Below are 12352 nucleotides of genomic sequence, written 5' to 3' on the forward strand. Positions count from 1 at the left end.
CATAATGCCCATTGACGTTTTAACTTTTGTCTGCGTAGATCGAGTGAGATTTACTTGAGTTTATTTTGACATATGATTTTAAGAGCATCGGCTTCCTTGTTTCGTTTAAACAGTAAGTTCGTGGAATATGTAATGTGTGTTGTAGTTACCTGAAAGAAAACACGTTAATTGAAATGGTTAACAAATAACGTACATGCACTTTACATAACATCTCCTATTACTGCGTACGACTTATTACGATAATGTAACAGGTTCCTGGCTATTCGTTACAACATCGGTATGAACTATTCGCATCTCGTGCTTCATAAATGTCGTTGCAGACTGTAACGAAAGTTTTTGTATAGTTTAACTTGTATAACGAGTATCTACGATTTTTTAAGTTCTTAAAAGGAGTAAAATTCTTATTATCGTAACACGTAACAAAACAAGAATTTATCGAAGGTATATTTTCCACGTTATCGTTTATTTTCCATGAAAATATATAAACTTTACAAGCTAAATTCTTACGTTCGAGTTACTTTATCGTTTGTCGACCAATTTAAACGATACAGCTCTACTTTCGATAATTCATCCAGTCAGCAAATTCACCGTTTCTTTCCGGATATCGACGAAACTTACAACAAAGAATCCGAATTAATATCTGAATGTACAAACAGGATTAGGAAAAGATTTGTAATAAAACTGGGCTGAGGTGAATCCTTAAGCTACGGTGGGGTGTTTGGCAATTTTCGTATATCGATATATCGTGAAAGGAACGATTGGTGGTGGATAGACGTAATGAATAGCTCGGATGGAAATATATCAGGTCAGATGCAGGTTCCAGTGGAAGATAGTCGTTGGATGCAGCAGCAATGGCGGCGTGGGGTAGGTATGGGTGCAATCAGCGCGATGATAACCAGTATTACCGCGTCAGCCCAACCCATCTCGCAGATCTTGGTGGCGTAATTCCCCGGGGTTCTATTTGTGACGAGGGCAAACGGCTAGTATGACACGTATACTAGGGATGATGTATTCCGCGTTATTTATTTCGAACAACACCGATCGGTACGCCAACAAAATAGAAATCAGGCCGTGGTCCCTGAATATTCACACGCCTTTGGTTTTTGAGTTGGGTGCTGCGACCATCAATCGTGGAAACGATGTGGTGTGATTAATTTTGCTGAACCTCACGGTTGGTGAAATGCGCCGCGTCGCTCAATTCCTGTCGATCACAGAATACGTCCCTTGTCAATCGCTACTTCATTGAATATGTTTAATAGCCGACAGTCATTGCCAATTGATTATGCGGTTCAATTTGACGAATTTGTCTCTGAAATCTTTGTTACTGGTATTCGCCAAATCTATGAATATTAATGTTGTAGAGAAATAGCGCTTAATTAACTCAGTTATACCGTATATCGTGAATTATTTATGTCATCTTTCCATAAATTTATAATACTAATCTCGAAATTTTAATCCGGCCAAAACGGTATAGCAGTGTTTAAAGTGGCACACGGCCATTCGATCGAATCGGCCTTTCTAAATGGCGTGTTTGATATTTCAAAACTGTCATTAGTTATATTTATTGATATACTACGTTTAGGGATACTTACGAATTGGCAAATTATTAAGATCTTTACAACGAAAACCCATATAAATTTGATTTTATAATAGAACAATCACGCCAATTATTTGTTATTGAGTTACATACCATTTCGTCGGTTGAGAGACCGATCTTTTTTATGATTTAATCGGCTGAGAATCATCTTCGTATCGGCTTTGAAAGGAAGAATCTTTCTGCTACGAGCGCATATAAAGTCCCTATCGCACTGTATATTTCATTCGCTTTCACGAAACTTCCGAAAAATATCATTCCCTTCTGGAAGACAGACCTTCGGGTGACCATTTCCTTTGCGACGATAGCGTCGCGTTAAATTTGAAGTACGATATATGTAGAACGAGGAACAAGTAACCGTAGAAAAACGCAACAGTTACGAACTTCTCGAGTGAACGGTTGCGTACAGTTCGTAACGTCGTAACGTTTGTCTTTCTCTCACCCGGTTCCATGATCTTTCAATCTTCGTTCACCAGTTTGTCCCTTCTCTCGCTTTGAACATAATATTTCCGCTTATTCGTTTCTACGCATTCGCAGAGTTGGCTGGTGTAAGTCCATTTTCCTCGTCTCTCTCCCTCTCTCTCTCTCTCTCTCTCTCTCTCTCTCTCTCTCTCTCTCAAGTAATACGAGCTCCTCCCTCTACCATACTCGCAGCATGCATCCTATTTATTTCCGTGCGAATACCAAGAGACAGAAATAATGATTTTAATAATACTGGAAACGTGGCGTGAGCGTGAGGATTTTCCTCGATTACATCAGAACCATTGTTTCAAAAAGGAACCCGTTCAACATATGAGAACCATTAAATAAAATTTCGCCGCGTCTGCCTGTGCACGCCAGAATAAAAAGCGTTTCGTCCATCGGGACGATCCATTTCCATTTCAACCTTCCAATACTAAATGCATTTTATTCTCCATTGGAATTTCAGTGATTTGTTTCACCCAAAAGTATTCGAGCAGCATATTTAATTATTCGCTCGAACTGCTTGTAATACCATTTTCAATGTGTTTCTCATTTTTTTACATCGATAATATTCATTTCCCATGGCAGGTAAATTGTTGATCCGTTAGTAATTCGATCTTTATTAAAATACCGACCGGTATCATTGAAATGAAAAAATGTATTCCGTCTACGAATTTCATCGTTCCATCGAACTATTTCCGATACGTCTTTTTTTCCTTTTTTTCGGTGTGTACCGATATCACTGAAACATTTTATATATTTTATCGTCGTTGTTTGCGTGTTTAACAATTATTCCCTTTTATATAAATAGATTCCTTGAACCGTTTTCTCTGCTATTTGTCGTATGGTTACTTTTGATGAAAGTTTAGGGAATTGTATAGCTTCTCGTAAACTGAAGGCTTTTAGGGTTAAGCAAACTTCGCGTTTTCCACTTACCGTGGCAGGGCATATGGCGAAATTCCCACGAGTTACTCTTTTACGTCACATGCCTCGTTTCTTTCTTGCCATTTCTCTAGTTGCTTATTTAACGGAATAATACTTTTCCACGTCGCACGTTTTTCACCAGTCCATGATACCTACCACAATCGCCACTCGTCGTAAACACGAACATTTTTTCATTAAAAATTCAATTCGATGCCTTGCGTCTAATGGAAATCTTGTAATTACCTTAATCGCGACACGTCGAGTGTCCAGCCGTTTCTTTCCCATGTCCGGATCCTTTCGTCTTGAAGAGTCTCTTTTAAAACCAGTTAGATCGGCAGTTTTTATTAATCGTGAGAGGAAGAAAGAGACAGAGAGGATAGAAAAAGAGAGAGAGGGAGAGGGAGAGAGAGAGAGTTGCATCTATGAAAACTTGCAACGGTGCTGCCCTGTTTCCGGATACGGAGATGATGTCTCGGACCGAAGGGTATAAGAGCAACGAGAGGGTGGGGGAGTTGGGTTTGAGGTGGGAGAGGAAGTTGCTGGACCATGTCGACTGCTTCCCAAGCCAGCCGAAGTGGACCTATCGACTCGAAACGAGTGTGCTCGACGTTAAAATCCCGGTCGCTGCTCCCGTTTCTCAGCCTCTCCCCCTCTACTACTCTGCCTCTTTCCACCGTCATCGTTCTCTTGCTTTTCATCCCCCGTCCGTAGCCGACCACCACCCTTTGCTACCCCTCTATCTGTCTTTCTCTCTAGTCCGTTCATTCGTCCGTGCGTTTGTATTGAACGTAAACGATGCAATGGGTAGACACGGTCCAGCAAATCCGAAATCCCCTTTTCCTCGATATAAAGCTTTACCCCTTTTTTCGACTTCGTCCTTCCGTTGAGCGCGACTTCGCGCCAATACTTTCTGCGAGCAAACCAGGCGGCACAAGTATCGAGTCACCGGTGAAATCGACTTGCTATATTTCAAGGATCCGATGAACACTCGGAAATCGAACGTTCCAACTTAACTAAACGTCGATATTGTTACATAATAATGTTTCGATCGTTCGATGGCTATTACGATTGCGTATCGACTATTATCAATTATCAGTTTCGTTTGATAATTATCTCGTGTTCTATGTGATTAATGGTGTGATTGAAAAAAAAGAAGAAAAAAAGGAACACGAGAAATTGTTTCGCCGATCATTTTGAATTTACGGCTATAAAAGTGTAATGTTTCACAGCTCTCATCGGTGAAAACGTCATTTTCAAGCCAGCCAGATCGATGATCACGCCAGAAATGGAATAAACCATGAAATAAAGTCATCGTTGAAAGACTATGGTTCATTTCATTCTGTTTCGTCGAGCTACTGTCGAAGACTTTTATGCAATTCGAGAACGTTCGTCTCAAATTTATATGAAACGTACGCTCCCCGGTGCAATATCGGTAAATTGCTAACAACAACCGTCATTACGCGTCATGCGAAGTACTCTTGATTAATTAACGAAAACTTTTCATTACCGAACTGAAGTACTGAAACCAAGAAAAACGAGAAAAAAGACTATAACCGTTTTTAATCATTTGTATTGTGTTAAAAGATTCGAGATATAATGACACGTATATTTATATTTATAATGACTTTAGATAATGGTTTCGACAAGATAGTCGATAGGGATGGTGTAATTCCGCACGGAAGTGACAATATTATTCTGTTTCAGGGTGTGACGGGCGACCGGCTGGCCGGGGGCGCCGCACACCTCCTCCATCTCTTCTTCTTCTTGCCACGACCACAACACACAATGTAACAACAACTACCACTACTAGAGTCGTCCGCGTGAACCACGTTCTCAATGTACTCGATGTGGTACGTCACCATACCCCTACTCGGTGTCTCTGAAAATATGTCATCCTTATTAAGTTTTAACGTGTTTCACTTTTACGTTGTCGTTGCCTCACAGTTAGTGTTCCTCAATGTTTTAATCAGAAACTCGTGTCATGAGCCCGCAAAAGATAATAGTATCCATCACTGTTGATGAACGCACGTGTAGCGAAGAAAGTGCGCTGCGAATATCGAGCTCGAACGCTAAATTAAATATCAAGCTCGGTAAAACGTTGTTGCGCGGTTTTTTTTATTTTTCCGAGAAGGTTTCGTAGCTCGGTCATAATTACCGTATTCTTCCATTACCTGGCACCTACCTACATATCTGGTACAAAAGCAAATTTTCGTTGCGGTATATTCATTCCCCTTAATTAAATTGTGTCGTTGAATTTCAGTTTTCATGCGAATTGCACTTTAATTAAATCTGTTCATCGAACAATTTTACAGTCCAACTATTTTTTTAAAACGATCACTTTTGGTCATAGTGCATATGTTATCCTCGTTGGTTTCTTTCTTTTTTTCTTTTTTAATATTTGACAAACGATTTATCATTTCCCGTTTCGCGATATGATTTGCGAGATAAATTTACACGTGGAGGCAGTGGCACTCTTCGCGCACACGTACGTATTTACACATCCATCAACATTATGTATACATTCTATATTCTATATATATATATATGTGTGTGCGTGTGTGTGTGCGTGTGCGTGCGTGCGCGCACATATACATACACATATACACATATGTATACGTACATATTCGCTGAGTTCCGTTACAATGTGACTTGTGGTTGGTTTAGTTTCGTTGGTTTATCGGTGTTCGATGTTGGCTGCTATTGTTGGTTGTTAGGTGTTTAGTGGTCACTCTGTGTTGGTGCTCACCCTATCGGCTCCTTCCTTGTACCCGCAACCCTGACAACCTGCACTCCCTTCCTCCGACAACTCGAATCCCAAACTTGATGTTAGAAGTTACAATGTCAAGCTTGTCTCCTGCCACGAGCAATCTTATTGGACGACGGAAAGATCCGCAACACTATTAACGTATATATCAAACTGACGGTAAGGTTTTTATTCGATAGTCTGTTCTTATTCCAGACAGCATGCTGTTTTTACGTATGACAGAAAAGAGAAGTAAGCAAGTGTCGCATGATGAATATCACTGATTAATTAAGAAAAATGATGAAATATATTATATGTCGATGTTCACTAACAGCTGTATATCTAGGATCGATGTCGCGTTGAAATACGAATTCTTGCCGAAAATTGCAAATTGCAAGTTGCAATTTAGCGGCACTTGATGTTAAATGACTTTGTAATGAGTTTGAAATATGTAAAGCGTTTTCAACGCGATCTCCCTCCCTTGTGAAGAAGTTCGTTATCGATCAAATGTATTATTATATATTAAATATATTTTTGTACAATTTTCTTCTTATTCCAAGTCGTATCTAGCTGAGGGAAAGATTTGCTTCATTCAATGGGCCAGCGTTTATTGTATAACGTTAGGAATTTGTGAAAACTGCCGCATACGAATCTGTAGAAAATTGATAGCGACGGACGGAAAGGCACGTTTCGCTTCGTTGTGGAATTTAAATATTTTTGAAGAATGGATACGAAACCCAATAATTTTTATGCAGCGCGCGTAAAGGTCTCCCTTACGGAATACCATTTCTAGACCAGGAGTAGATGTGCGTTACTATAAAACGGCCGACATTTGATTAGAGAATGGTTCCTCTTTTACTCGTTTCATAGGTGTACCATTAGTTTGCATCCCACCTAATCAGACTCGAATTTGTTTCGATAACTTTTAGGGGACACGTAATGCAACGGAAATATCTTTTGATTGCGAAACAGTGAGAAATATTCTTACTATTCGATGCGACGTTAATTATCGAGTGAAATCAATGACTCGATGTATGTACATGCGTGAACGGGCGCAATTTATTCCTGGTTATTTACGCGATAAATATTGATACTAGAATTTTTTTAATCGACCTCGCTAATTAAGTTTCAGAGGGTGCGATAGCTTGTTATCACGGTTTTAATGGGTTTGGAAAACGATCGCTGTTTACGATCCGGTAAAGAGGGAATCTGTGGTCGAAGTGCTTGAATTCTTAATAAGAACCGACCGGAAAAACGAAAAATGCTGCCGTTTACTATGCTATGGGTAAAACAATTACACGAGTAGATAATAAAGAAGTACTTTTAATTGAAAGAACTTTTTGCGGTATTTCGTATTATTAAAATTTACATATTTGTACGTTATGCCGATGCAAAAATAATTGTACGCACGACCGATAATCGAGGCAAAGAAATTGGAATAATCGAAATCGATAATCAATAGCGAAATAATGAAACCAAAAGTTGTTCCGAAATTATATTCGTATTGGCAATGAAAATGGTAAGAACGATTATAATATTTATATCGGTATAAATACTATGTGGAATTCTTTAATGGAAACCATATCCGACATATGCGTCCTGCCCTATATCACTTACGTGCATTTAAGTCTAATCGTGTAAGACCATAGTCTGGATCTGCGTTCCAATTCCATTTGAAACGACGAGTGACATTTTATTCTATTGAATTGCGTCGGGATGTGGAAACGGTAGAGAGAAAAAGAGGACGTCATGCTGCTCAAGACCGTTCTGACTACGATGTATGTGAGAAAGAAAGTATAGACCGAAGGAACATTTATTTGCTGGCAGGAATCCTCCGCAGTTTTTCAGCCAGACCGTGTGGAGTTTTGCAAAAGGCAATTCGATTTCAAGCACATTCGGACAATATTAAAAGGTAATTGGATTTCGACCTGGCTAGTTGTTGCCAGCGTGCACGCCTCGATCCCGGTGTAGCAATGGGAATGGAGAAGAGGGACGGTAAATGCCGTAAGGGGTGTCGAATCGGTAGAAAGAGGAAGATAACAAAAGTAGGGAGCTTGTACGCGTGTTCGCAAACCAGAATAATGGATAGTCGTTAAATTTAATTGGCACATAATTATCGGGAGTCCTGGCACCAAGCAGATCGTTGCACGCCACATATCGTTGTGATCCCCTTGCCTTCGCTTCGATATCGAGGAAACTCGATTACGCTCGAACGTTATGTGTTGTCCATCTATATTTTGCGTGGCAGAAAATTCCCTGAATCACGGTTTTTGGAAATTAAGTCTAACAACGATAGATTCGGATAACTTTACCCCGTCGATCGAAGATTAATTTTTAATCTTTTACAATTCTACGACTATTTGTAATTTACGACATAAATAACGACATAACGACAAATAAATAATAAACGACATAACAAAATTCAAGATCGCTCGATATTCCGGTTGTAGCAAAGTAAATTCACCAACGGGGTAACGCTTGATCTCGCTTTCGCGTAAACGTCTTGCGAGAAAACGTCGAGGTTCCGTTGGCGAGAAAGAATCTGAATAATACAACGATCACGTGAAGCAACAAGACCGAGGGAAAAGGCATCAAGGGAGACGAAGTTGGAACGAAAGGAGGATCGTGGAAACGTGGATAAAAATCTATGAATGTCTCGAGTCTCGAGGGAAGTTCTCCATAAGCGTAAAAATACCTAGCACGAAACTCGAGTAGGAGGACGGAGAGGACGCACGATCTTAAAACGCTTAAATACGCTTAAATCGGTTGGTGAATTAATTTACTAATCACTTAGGGTAGTCGCGTTTAGATAGGGTTATCGACGGTACCGGATAAGCGTTTGTAGTGGGCACGAGCTACAGAGCTTCTCCGTTCGTACCTACGCTATCGTATGTAACTAGGATATCGGCGCGTACCAATAAATAAGCCGACCGATACCATCTTTCATTTCGATAATTATTATTTGGTACAGTGTTAATTAATTAAACAGGGAGAAGCAGGATGGTCGGGTAACCGCTGCCGGTAGTATGTAGCACTCGGAATAGAGTGCTCGAATAGACAGGGCACGCGTACTGTACACGAGCATGATCGCACCAGGTGATAACTCCTCGGGCTCTCCGGCTAATTACCGGATGAAAGAGCTATCTGGCGACTGTCGTCAAAGCCCTGGTGAAACCTAGTAAATGCACCTGCCGCGCCATTGTGATATTTTAACGCGGCCGCGGTTTATACAGCTTCGCCCGGTTTTCCGTGTATCTAATTTTCATTCGGCATTTTCAGTTCCTGTGAACGAGTACGCGCACCGACGTGATTACGAATAGGCTGCTCGTTTTAATGGCATTGCCAAATATGCAGTCTCGGAAACGGCCCTGCCGAACTTCCTGAAAAATGGAACGTTGTTCTACGTCATTCTCGTTATTATCGTGCCTATGTTTATACGGTTGCTTCGAGACGGATACTTCATTCGCCAGCCAGCGATTGATAAAAGAGGTTCGAACGGTCGAGATTCTTACGCTCGAATTAAAAGAATCGTACACGTAAGAAACGGTGATCCTGTCTTCGCTTCTGGATATTATTTTTCATAATCAGTTTGCGGAATTTGTTCGCGGTAAAAGAATCGAGAATATGGTTTCCGCTCGAATAAATGGACGATGGAGAATTTACCGTGGTACGGTCTTTCATATAATAAAATGTTCAAATTATCTTTCGAATCTACAAGGAACTTTCGTTCCGGGCGAAGCGTACGTGACATCGGCGAGTAGTAAATGTCAGGATCACGAAAGTCCAAGCAATTCGGACTAGAGCCAACGGAGAGGAACCGGTATAATTTATTAATTTAATGCGTGCCTTTTTGGGTCAGAGTGGTATCTAGGTGAGAGGACGTTGGCATTTTTCCCAAGCGACAGGGAAAAATAATTTTCTTTTTCTCCCTGTCGTGTTTCTCTGGATGTACGATCCCTAAACGGCCTGTAGAGAGTAACCAGTCGCAAACAAATAAATAACAACGTAATCACGAACACCCGCTGACTAAGATTCATGGTGCGAAATATTCAACCATTAAGCCGCCCAGCCTGTTACTTCGACCAACAATTAGTAATTGATGGTGGTATATTCCGTCCTTGAATTAATACAGTAGGAAAGATTACCGGTTAATAATACACGCCTGCGATTTCATATGTCTTTATACTATTTAAACAATTTTTATTCTACCTAACAAATTCTTATAATTTAAAAATGTATTTTGATCGAAAATGTAAATTAAGTATGAAATACTTGACTTTGAATATATAGGTCGACAGGGAAGCTGAAAGAAATTTAATTATGGTACCGTGACGATTTCTTCGATATCGTTCTAAAAATCTTGAAGTAACTTCAAATGATTCGTCGTGGCACTCTAAGTCGATGGAAATACTAGTTTCTCGACTTCGAATTTTCTGATTCAAATAACCTTGATAATAACGTGTCCTTGTTGCGGATCAAAAATTCAATAACCAGTAAAAGTATTCGTGAGATATGTTCAACGAGTAACGAGAATAGCATGCGAAAGAACGAAAGGAGATATAAAGAACGTTGGAGAAACGGAAAGAAAAGGGAGAGAAAATGATGGCGTCACAGAAGAAATACGTGGAGAAAGAAAAGAGAGGAGGAAATGAGAAGGTCGAATGGCGAAACACACGGTTGTACTCAAGTAGCGCTTCTATTCAATTTAGCTGCTGCATGCCACGGATCCTCGCTCTCTCGCGTATATTTGCCGGGATTTGATTTACGCATAAAATATTCACCTTGCCCAAGATTTCGTTAGAGTTTGAAAGTTCGGAAACGCGCAGCCGCCGCCAACTGCTACTGCTACTGTTACTACTACCGCCGTTGCTACCGCCGCGCTGCTGCAATGCAAACAGCCAAAGAAAGGGACCAAGTAAAAGTAACTGGAGAAACGAAAGTGTACACCAAGATTCAAGAGGATGGTATGGAAACGAAGGGAAAGATCGTGAAAGAGAAAGAGGAACAGAGAGAAAGAGAGAAGTTCGCGAATGGTTGAACAATAGAAGAGCAAGGTGACTTTTACGAAGGATTCTGTGCGAGAGTCTTGAGGTATCTACAGTAGAAAACTTTTCGGAGGTGAAAAAGGAACGAAAACAAAGAAATAGGAACGAACGCGAAGCTGCAGAAATTTCGTGACCTCCGTGATAACTTTTTCCCTTTCTTTCTAGTCCCTTTTCCTTCTGACTGCGCCTACACGTTCTCCATTTCTTTCTATTACGGAGGTGATAGACGGAATGATCACCGAATCGAATGAATCAGAGAGAAGCACGAGGCTGAACATTTTACAATCGATATCCGCGATGAGCATGAACTCATACCAGTCACCTAAAGTTCGAGATGCACTTGATAACAACTTACTACCCTACTTCTCCTTCTTCCAAATATTACTTGCGCGAGTATCTTTCACAGAAATACAGTATTTATGAAATCGCACAATTGTCGTTACGCTTTCAATATTAACGTTTCGTTTAATACCTTTTGATCTGTCATAACTTTATTTCAATTGTTGTCCTATGTTGCGTTGAATCGAATTAACCTTTAGTACTCATAAAATAAAATTATAAGAAGGACAGCTGTATTTAAGCTTTCTGTGCGCATAATTGCATAGAATGAAAGCTGAATTGCGAAGTGAAGTAAATAGTAATGGCTTGATGATAGTTGTCGGTACTCTGTAAGAGAATATTATATACACACTATGGTATAATATGGTATATATTACACTATGGTATAAGAAAAATGAAACTATTGGGAGGAACCATAAAGTTTACTGTTCTTGAATTATTCGATAAACTTCCAGGAGATTTCCATTTTACCATACTTCGTTAGCATATTGGAAATTTTATTCGTCGATTACTAATAAGATTGTTACTTTATAAATTCACCGTGTTTATAATGCAGTAATATATCTGTTCGATCGTTCGCGGAGAAGGCGCGTCAACGGCAGTTATATTTCGGTTAGGATAATAGAGGTGGTTGAATTAGTATAACACTGAGTTTAACAGGTTGTGATATATGCTTTGTTCTAACAACTTGTTTCACGGATTATATAAATGTTCGGTGAGACTCGCGGGGTAAGGTTACGACGTCGAATTGTAACATCGTATTTGTAATTGAAAATACTTGTTTGTATCGCATGTTAGGAAATATACATTTAGTACGGCCAAGATATATTTGCAACAGTTCGCGCAAAGCAAAACTTCAGCTATAGCGAGGCGCTCGAGCGAAGTGCGACTTTGAATAGGAAATGGAATAAGAAGCAATTCCAGGATAAATTTTAGGAAATATGATTCTTATAGATCGGTATCTCGCGTTAAGCATTGTGCGTGGACTTTCTACTTGTGCTTATATCTGTACTTTCACCGTTGCGTGGAAGTTTTGGAAGCTCGGAGAATTTATCCACATCGGTACTTCTTCTGTCCGAAAACTTACTCTGGCAGGATATGGGGGCAGAGGGGACGCATACACGTGACCATGGCAATATGTTCGATGGCAGGACCGTTAGCTCGCCCTATTGGTTCCGAAGGACCCAAGCTCGAACTGCTCTCTATTCCATTTATTCCGTATACATAATACATCGTTTTGCGAGC

General features: G+C 40.1%; 1 protein-coding gene across 6 annotated transcripts in view; it reads left to right on the top strand.

Annotated features, from left to right (window-relative positions):
- The window catches only part of LOC100747554 (CUGBP Elav-like family member 4), a 548998-nt gene that overhangs the window by 155957 nt on the left and 380689 nt on the right, over positions 1 to 12352 (top strand). For 3 of the 6 annotated variants that reach the window (XM_033319135.1, XM_033319129.1, XM_033319138.1), the window contains exon 3: positions 4685 to 4830. The exons of the other annotated variants lie outside the window; for them this stretch is intronic. The gene's annotated coding sequence lies outside the window, so the exon portion shown is untranslated. The remainder of the gene's footprint in view (positions 1 to 4684; positions 4831 to 12352) is intronic. 6 annotated transcript variants of the gene reach the window in all.

The sequence above is a fragment of the Bombus impatiens genome, unplaced genomic scaffold, assembly GCF_000188095.3.
Source record: "Bombus impatiens unplaced genomic scaffold, BIMP_2.2 scf_0135, whole genome shotgun sequence".
Classification (NCBI taxonomy): Eukaryota; Metazoa; Arthropoda; class Insecta; order Hymenoptera; family Apidae; genus Bombus; species Bombus impatiens.